Source organism: Xyrauchen texanus, chromosome 23, assembly GCF_025860055.1.
Source record: "Xyrauchen texanus isolate HMW12.3.18 chromosome 23, RBS_HiC_50CHRs, whole genome shotgun sequence".
NCBI classification, from domain to species: Eukaryota; Metazoa; Chordata; class Actinopteri; order Cypriniformes; family Catostomidae; genus Xyrauchen; species Xyrauchen texanus.
In genome coordinates this window covers 582,959-590,458 of record NC_068298.1, presented here as the reverse complement: position 1 = coordinate 590,458, position 7,500 = coordinate 582,959, and the positions used below count along the sequence as shown (strand labels likewise).

The window sequence follows — 7,500 nt, the reverse complement described above, 5'->3', positions numbered from 1 at the left end:
AGGTGAACAAGGTCAACCGTAAGTCTGGCGCATCTGCATCTGCCCTTTCCTGTATTACTCCAGAGCAGCCATTTCTCCCCCTTGACCCTGGATGTCACTTTCCTATTGGCTGATTCTTTGTTCCTTTGTCTTCTGAAGAATATAAATAACATGTTTGCTGTAATACACATTGAGTAGATTGAATGCAGGCTGATTATGTGTGTGTGTGTGTGTGTCATTCTTTCTACTTCCTTCGCGACGTCTCCAGAGACTCAGACTCATGACTGCGCTTCACTGGGCACGAACATAGACAGACGGGACCGGGGGGATTGGAGATCGCGACCAGATCCGAAATATTCCTGTGAGTGTGTGACAGTGTGTGACAGTGTGTGAGAGTGTGTGTGGTGTGACTGTGTGACTGTGTCTGAGTGTGTGTGTGCATGTATGTGTGCGTGAGTGTGTGTGTGAGTGCGTGTGTGTTTGAGTGCGTGTGTGTGCATGTGTGAGTGTGTGTGTGTGTGTGTATATGTAAGGACCTTCATGATGGCGAGCGGGCCCGGGTAAAACTACGTGGTCGGGAGTCGGAGCCATTCCCTGTTCACCTTGGAGTGCGACAGGGATGTCCTCTGGCTCCCACATTATTTAATATCTATTTCGACCATGTGGTTTGTGAAGCCTTCGATGGCTGTACTGGAGGAATTTCCATCTGGTACAGATATAATGGGAGGTTGATCGATGCTCGGGCACGGTCAAGGGATGCTCCCTATTGGTCAACCACATTATGTATGCTGATGATCTGGTGATTGCTGCTCACTCAGAGGAGGAGTTGGAGGCGCTGCTGATGAACCTGGAGCTTGCCACTAAGAGATGGGGCCTTACCATCAGCCCAACCAAAGCTAAGCACCTTCCTGGGTATTATGTACTATCGGACACTACACCCCCACAGCTCCCAATTGGTTATGGGGCAGTTGTGGAGAGAGTGGAGTGTTTTCCATACCTGGGAAGTGTGCTTATGACCAGCTCCGGTTTGACAGCAGAGGTCTCACTCGAATCAGTCGAGCGGCATTATCTTTTCATCGGCTGCGTAATGCTGTGTGGAAGCTACCCGGTTTGTCGCTCCGCACAAAGCTTCAAGTATTCTCGGCCACGGTCGTTCCCTCCCTTCTCTATGCTAGGCGAGACGTGGACCCCCCTAATGGAACATCATCGCCGGTTAGAAACATTTAGGCTGGCCTGCCTAAGATCCATCCTGGGTTTAACCAGGCTGGACTGTGTGAGGAGCTCACAAGTCTTTGAAAGATGTGGACAAAGTCCCATCGGTGAGCTCCTCCGGCAGGCAAGGTTGCGTTGGCTGGGTCATGTAGCCCGCATGCCCGGCCACCGCATGCCTAAACAGTTATTGTTTGGCCGGATAGAGGGGCTAAGCGGAGCGGCACGGGCTGGAGAAGGGATGGAGTGATGTGGTACAGGAGGATGTGGAGCTGAGTGGACTTGCCGATGACTGGTACCAGCAGTGTCAAGATCGGCCTCTTTGGAGGAGGCTTGTGAAGGATGCTGCTGGCCAGTTGGAGGCAGTCGCCCTCCAACAACAACGGAGGGCAGAGGAGCGACGCTCACAACCACGAGCAGAGCGCAGGGTGGCTAAAGCACAGCAAGTTGGCACAGTAGGGGGCACAGGTGGTGCATCAGCCAGTCATCTCAGTCAGTCGACCCGTGTCAGCGGTTGGATCTGTCCCGTGACCTCCTGCCAGCGGGCGTTCGACACTTCATGTGGCCTTAACGTGCACATAGCCTGGCACAAGCGTCACCGCCACTTAGTGGTGAATGGCGGCGGTTGTTGTTGTTGTTGTTGTGTGAGTGTGTGAGAGAGTGTGTGTGTGTGTGTGTGTGTGTGAGAACAGTGACTCTTTAAACACGTGTGTTAACATATAAACCTGCTAAGGTCAACATTATAACACTTCTCTTGGTTACGGTTGCTCTCGCTCACACAAGCTACTGATTGTAAGATTGAATTGAAACACTCAACAGTCCTCAAGGTGTGTCATCAGGACAGAGTTTTAAAGTGATAAACTTTATAGAGGATAGATCAGAGATATTTCCCTTTTATGGCATTGATTGTGTACAGTTCACACCATATATGATATGCAGATAAACAGTTGTTGGAAATTGCATAACACGCCTGTTGCTCATCAGTTTTCTGTGCATGTTCTGCAGGTGTTGTTCTTTGACCTGGATTGAGTCTGAATGTAGGTCTCGCGAGTCCACAGCCCCGTTTACACCTGTTATTAATGATCTCTCATTCAGGTAAAGTGAGGTCAAGATGATGTGTGAAGCTCATAGGGGGACTAAACTATAGAAAATGACTTTTATTCCCCACAAACTTTGCTTTTGTGACCCGGACAGTGATATTTTGAAATGTACCTATTTTCCAGAACATTCCTGATAGATTCAGTGCGGAGTAAACTTGGAGTAACTTCTAGAACTTTCTGGAACTTTCCAGTGTAAGTAGTATAATACAGGGGTCTTAAGGCCACTGGTTCAGTTTAGTTCCAGCTGTATAAGTGGACAAACATCCGGCAGAAGCATTTTGCCAATTTATCAAGATGAGCGAAAAGTACTCTGTGGAAGCATCTGCTACGATGTGTGAGGCCAGTACCGCTGCTCCCTACATGCATACTATGCAGTCTGTGGAGGGCACCAACTCACTAGGAGGGCACCAGAAAGTCCACCGGCTGTCCATATTCGCACATTATACGTTATTCAAGCACCTGAAAGCCGTTGCAGAACACAGATGATTCTAATCATCTAGCTTCTCTAATATCACACGAACCCCCGTCCACCTGGAACTCTGCGTAGGGCATCAATTTGGCTAGCAGCGGCCCTGTGTGATGCCTACAAGGCATATTTCAGCATACCTGTCAGAAGGGATGGATTACCGATTGGGCCAATGGGGCCCGTGCCCAAGGGTCCTTGACTACAAGGGGCCCTTGACTGCCCATGGGCTTTAAGGTTGCGCAATCCAGTTTGACGATCCCCGCTTGAAAACCCATCAACAATGAAAATGAACCCCACCCGAAAACACCACCACGCCACACAAATTTTGGAGGGGGGCCCTTGGGGCGGATAATTGGCCCCGGGTCCTTTGCAAGTCATAATCCGTCCCTGCCCGTCAGGGATCAAGACAAACCCTGGGCACCTCATTTCACCAGCGGGCACTGCACAACATCTCTGGAAGGTGAGATGGACAATTGTTGCTCAACATTTTATGTTATAAAATTGTGAGAGTTTTTAATTTTTTTCAATGTTATTGAATTAATATATCGTATATGAAAAATGTTTGAGAATCTCTTACACATTAGTCACGGGTGAAATGTATTTTGGTTGGATGGTGCAGACGGGAAAAGAGAGCCATGAGCTTCAGCCATCCCGAAGCAACTGCTGCTTCTGCATGTTGGACCCTTCCAAACGCCAGACTGGCAAGAATGCACCGCACCTTCCTTCATCCATCGCCCCACACGGCCATGAGCTCCCCGTACCCGCTCCTCCGGAGAGAGCAGACATCTTTAGAAGAGAGCAGCGAGTCAGAGAGCGAGGAAGACGTTGTAGATCCAGATAATGGTGCTGAGGAGAGAAACCCATCCTACCCCAACCAAAAACACCTCAACGACTTGATTAGAGATCTTGGTCTTACCAAGTCCAATGCCGAAGTGTTTGACGCCTAGGCTTCAGCAGTGGAACTTTTGGGTGAAAGTGTGCAAGTCACAGATCAGAGGAAGCGCCACCAACCTTTTGTCCAGCGTCTTCACCCACCAAGATGGGCACTGCCACAATGTGACCGGTCTGTTCGAGGCAATCGGGATCGCCTGTAACCAGAATGAGTGTCGCCTCTTCACTGACCGCTCATCCAGGACCCTCAAAGCCATGCTGCTCCATAATGGTAACACGTGCCAGTCTCGTCCCCTGGCACACTCGGGGACCTTGCTGGACGCCTTGAAGTATGATGAGTACATTTGGGGCTACAGTATAATCAGTAAATCTCTAAATTATAAATCTTTTTCTAGTCATTTATGTATAACTTTAGTATGAATACGTGTTAATTTGGATTCACGTTGTTGACACACATTCGCTTGTTTTCTCATTGGATAATTGGTACATTTCAAAATATCGCTGTCCTGGTCACACAAGCAAGGAAAGAACACTTACTACCCAGGAACCAAAAGAGTTCTGATATATTCCTCCATACAGTGTCACATATTCAGTATGTGGAAGTCATCTGAGAAATCACACGCAGCATGTGCACCCGCAGCAGGACACTGTAACACGAGCAGTTTGGCGCTGTCATGTTGGACTTTGTACTGAAACGTAAACAGTGATTTTCTGTTTCAGTGTGTCAGAGAGATCGACAGATAGTGTCAGGACTGCAGAGATCGACAGATAGTGTCAGGACCGCAGAGATCGACAGATAGATGGCATACAGTTGGTAGAGTCAGTGCCATGTGTCTGTGCCCTTCATCTGCAGCTCAACACTGACGGCAGCAGCGCTTCAGCACAGGAGGTTTGTGATCTTCAGGGCTCTTGATTTGTGTGGGATTTACTTACAGATAATACATTTCTCTTGCATATTTGAGGACATGGTACTGTGAGGTTGCAGTGATATTCTAACCCATAGTTTGACACTTAAACGTTTGGACACACTGGACTGAATTGAGTCATGATCTTGAGAACCGTTTCATCTGAAGACTTCTGCTTGAAATCACTAAAAAGACAAATACAAAGATTCCCAATCAAAATGTTATTATTTTATAAATGTGCTGTATCAGTTCGTAAAATAAGTCTGCAGAATACGTGTGAACTCCTTCAATCTAAAAAACATCTCAGGATGAAGCGCCTCATGCAGCTGCTTGAGCGAATGAACAGAATCTACAAACAGTTTTACGGAGTGTATTTACAGAAATGTTACGACAAACTAACCAATAGGTGTCACTGCAATGGCGTGGAATGTAAAGACGGTGATTGTGTTGTGTTATAGCAGTTACATCTTTAATGCAGTTATATTTAATGCAGTTATATTTAATGTGTTACATCTTTAATGCGGTTATATTTAATGCAGTTATATTTAATGCGTTACATATTTAATGTGTTACATCTACATTTAATGCGGTTATATTTAATGCGTTACATCTTTAATGCCTTACATCTTTAATGCAGTTATATTTAATGCGTTACATCTTTAATGCGGTAATATTTAATGCATTACATCTTTAATGCGGTAATATTTAATGCCTTACATCTTTAATGCAGTTATATTTAATGCGTTACATCTTTAATTCAGTTATATTTAATGCCTTACATCTTTAATGCGGTTATATTTAATGCGTTACATCTTTAATGCGGTTATATTTAATGCAGTTATATTTAATGCGTTACATATTTAATGTGTTACATCTATATTTAATGCGGTTATATTTAATGCGTTACATCTTTAATGCAGTTATATTTAATGCCTTACATCTTTAATGCGGTAATATTTCATGCGGTTATATTTAATGCGTTACATCTTTAATGCAGTTATATTTAATGCATTACATCTTTAATGCAGTTATATTTGATGTGTTACATCTTTAATGCGGTAATATTTAATGCAGTTATATTTAATGCGTTACATCTTTAATGCAGTTATATTTAATGCGGTTATATTTAATGCGTTACATCTTTAATGCAGTTATATTTAATGCGGTTATATTTAATGCCTTACATCTTTAATGCTCTTATATTGAATGCGTTACATCTTTAATGCAGTTATATTTAATGCAGTTATATTTAATGCGTTACATATTTAATGTGTTACATCTACATTTAATGCGGTTATATTTAATGCCTTACATCTTTAATGCAGTTATATTTAATGCGTTACATCTTTAATGCGGTAATATTTAATGCAGTTATATTTAATGCGTTACATCTTTAATGCGGTAATATTTAATGCAGTTATATTTAATGCGTTACATCTTTAATGCAGTTATATTTAATGCGTTACATCTTTATTGCTGTTATATTTAATGAGTTACATCTTTAAAATTATTTTGAATCATGAGATAACCGTATCATCCCACCTTTAGTAGGCTAAATACAATGCGTGTGTGTGTGTTTGAGTGTGTACAGTGTGTGTGACTGTGTGTGTGTGTATGTGTGCGCTGTGTGTGTGTGTGTGTGTGTGTGTTTGTGTACTGTGTGTGTATGTGTGTGTGTGTAAAATGTGTGTGTATAGTGTGTGTGTGTGTGTGTACAGTGTGTATGTCTGTGTACAGTGTGTGTGTTTGTGTATACAGTGTGTGTCTACCCTGTGTGTACGTGTACAGAGTGTGTTTGTACAGTTTGTTTGTGTGTACAGTGTGTGTCTTCCATGTGTGTGTTTGTACAGTGTATGTGTGTGTACCATATATGTACAGTGTGTGTTTGTACAGTGTGTGTGTGTGTGTGTACAGTCTGTGTGTGTGTACTGTGTGTGTGTACAGTGTGAGTACAGTGTGTATACAGTGTGTGTTTGTGTGTGTACAGTGTGTGTGTGTAAAGTGTTTGTGTGTGTGTGTGTGTGTACAGTATGTGTGTGTACAGTGTGTGTACTGTGTGTGTGCGTGTGTACAGTGTGTGCACTGTGTGTGTGTGTGTAAGTGTGTTCAGTGTGTGTGGTGTAAAGTGTGTGTGTATGTTTGTGTATAGAGAGTGTGTGTGTGTGTGTGTACAGTGTGGTGTGTTCAATGTGTGTGTGTGTACAGTGTGCGTGTGTGTACAGTGTGATTGTGTGTGTAGAGGGTGTGTGTGTGTGTCTGTGTACCATGTATGTGTGTACAGAGTTTGTGTGTACCATGTGTGTGTTAACCGTTTGTGTGTACAGTGTGTGTTTGTACAGTGTGGGTGAAGTGAGTGTGTGTGCAGTGTGTGTGTATACAGTGTAGGTGTACTGTGTGTGTGTACAGTGTGTGTGTAAATTGTGTACAGTGTGTTTGTGCAGTGTGTGTGTGTACAGAGTGTGTGTATATGTGTACAGAGTGTGTGTACCGTGTGTGTGTGCAGTGTGTGTGTGTGTGTGTACATTGTGTGTACAGTGTGTGTGTATACGGTGTGTGTGTTTACATTGTGTGTGTGTGTTTGTATACTGTGTGTGTGTATACAGTGTGTGTGTGTACGTAGGTGTGTGTGTTTGTGCGTGTGTATGTATGTGTGTGTACGTACGTGTGTGTGTATATTTTTTGCGTGTGTATGCATAAGTATGTGCATGTGTGTACAGTGTGTGTGTGTGTGTGTGTGTGCAGTGTGTGTTTGTGTTTGTGTACCGTGTGTGTGTTAACTGTGTGTGTACAGTGTGTGTACAGTGTGTGTGTGTGTGTGTGTGTGTGTGTGCATATGTACAGTCTGTGTACAGTGTCTGTGAGGTTAGGGTTTGGCGTATCAGTTTGTGTTTCAGTAGGTGAAATGTTGCGTAATGTCCTGATGTCCAAAGTGCAGAAACGTCTGTTCACT

The 7,500-nt window shown here is 43.9% G+C and overlaps 1 protein-coding gene across 3 annotated transcripts in view; it reads left to right on the top strand.

The window, feature by feature from the left end:
- The window catches only part of slc2a9l2 (solute carrier family 2 member 9, like 2), a 68,379-nt gene that overhangs the window by 1,077 nt on the left and 59,802 nt on the right, over positions 1–7,500 (top strand). For 2 of the 3 annotated variants that reach the window (XM_052154621.1, XM_052154618.1), the window contains exon 1: positions 4,171–4,534. The gene's annotated coding sequence lies outside the window, so the exon portion shown is untranslated. Of the gene's footprint in view, positions 19–247; positions 341–4,170; positions 4,535–7,500 lie in introns of those variants that run through there. The other variant, XM_052154619.1, reaches the window with a different exon arrangement.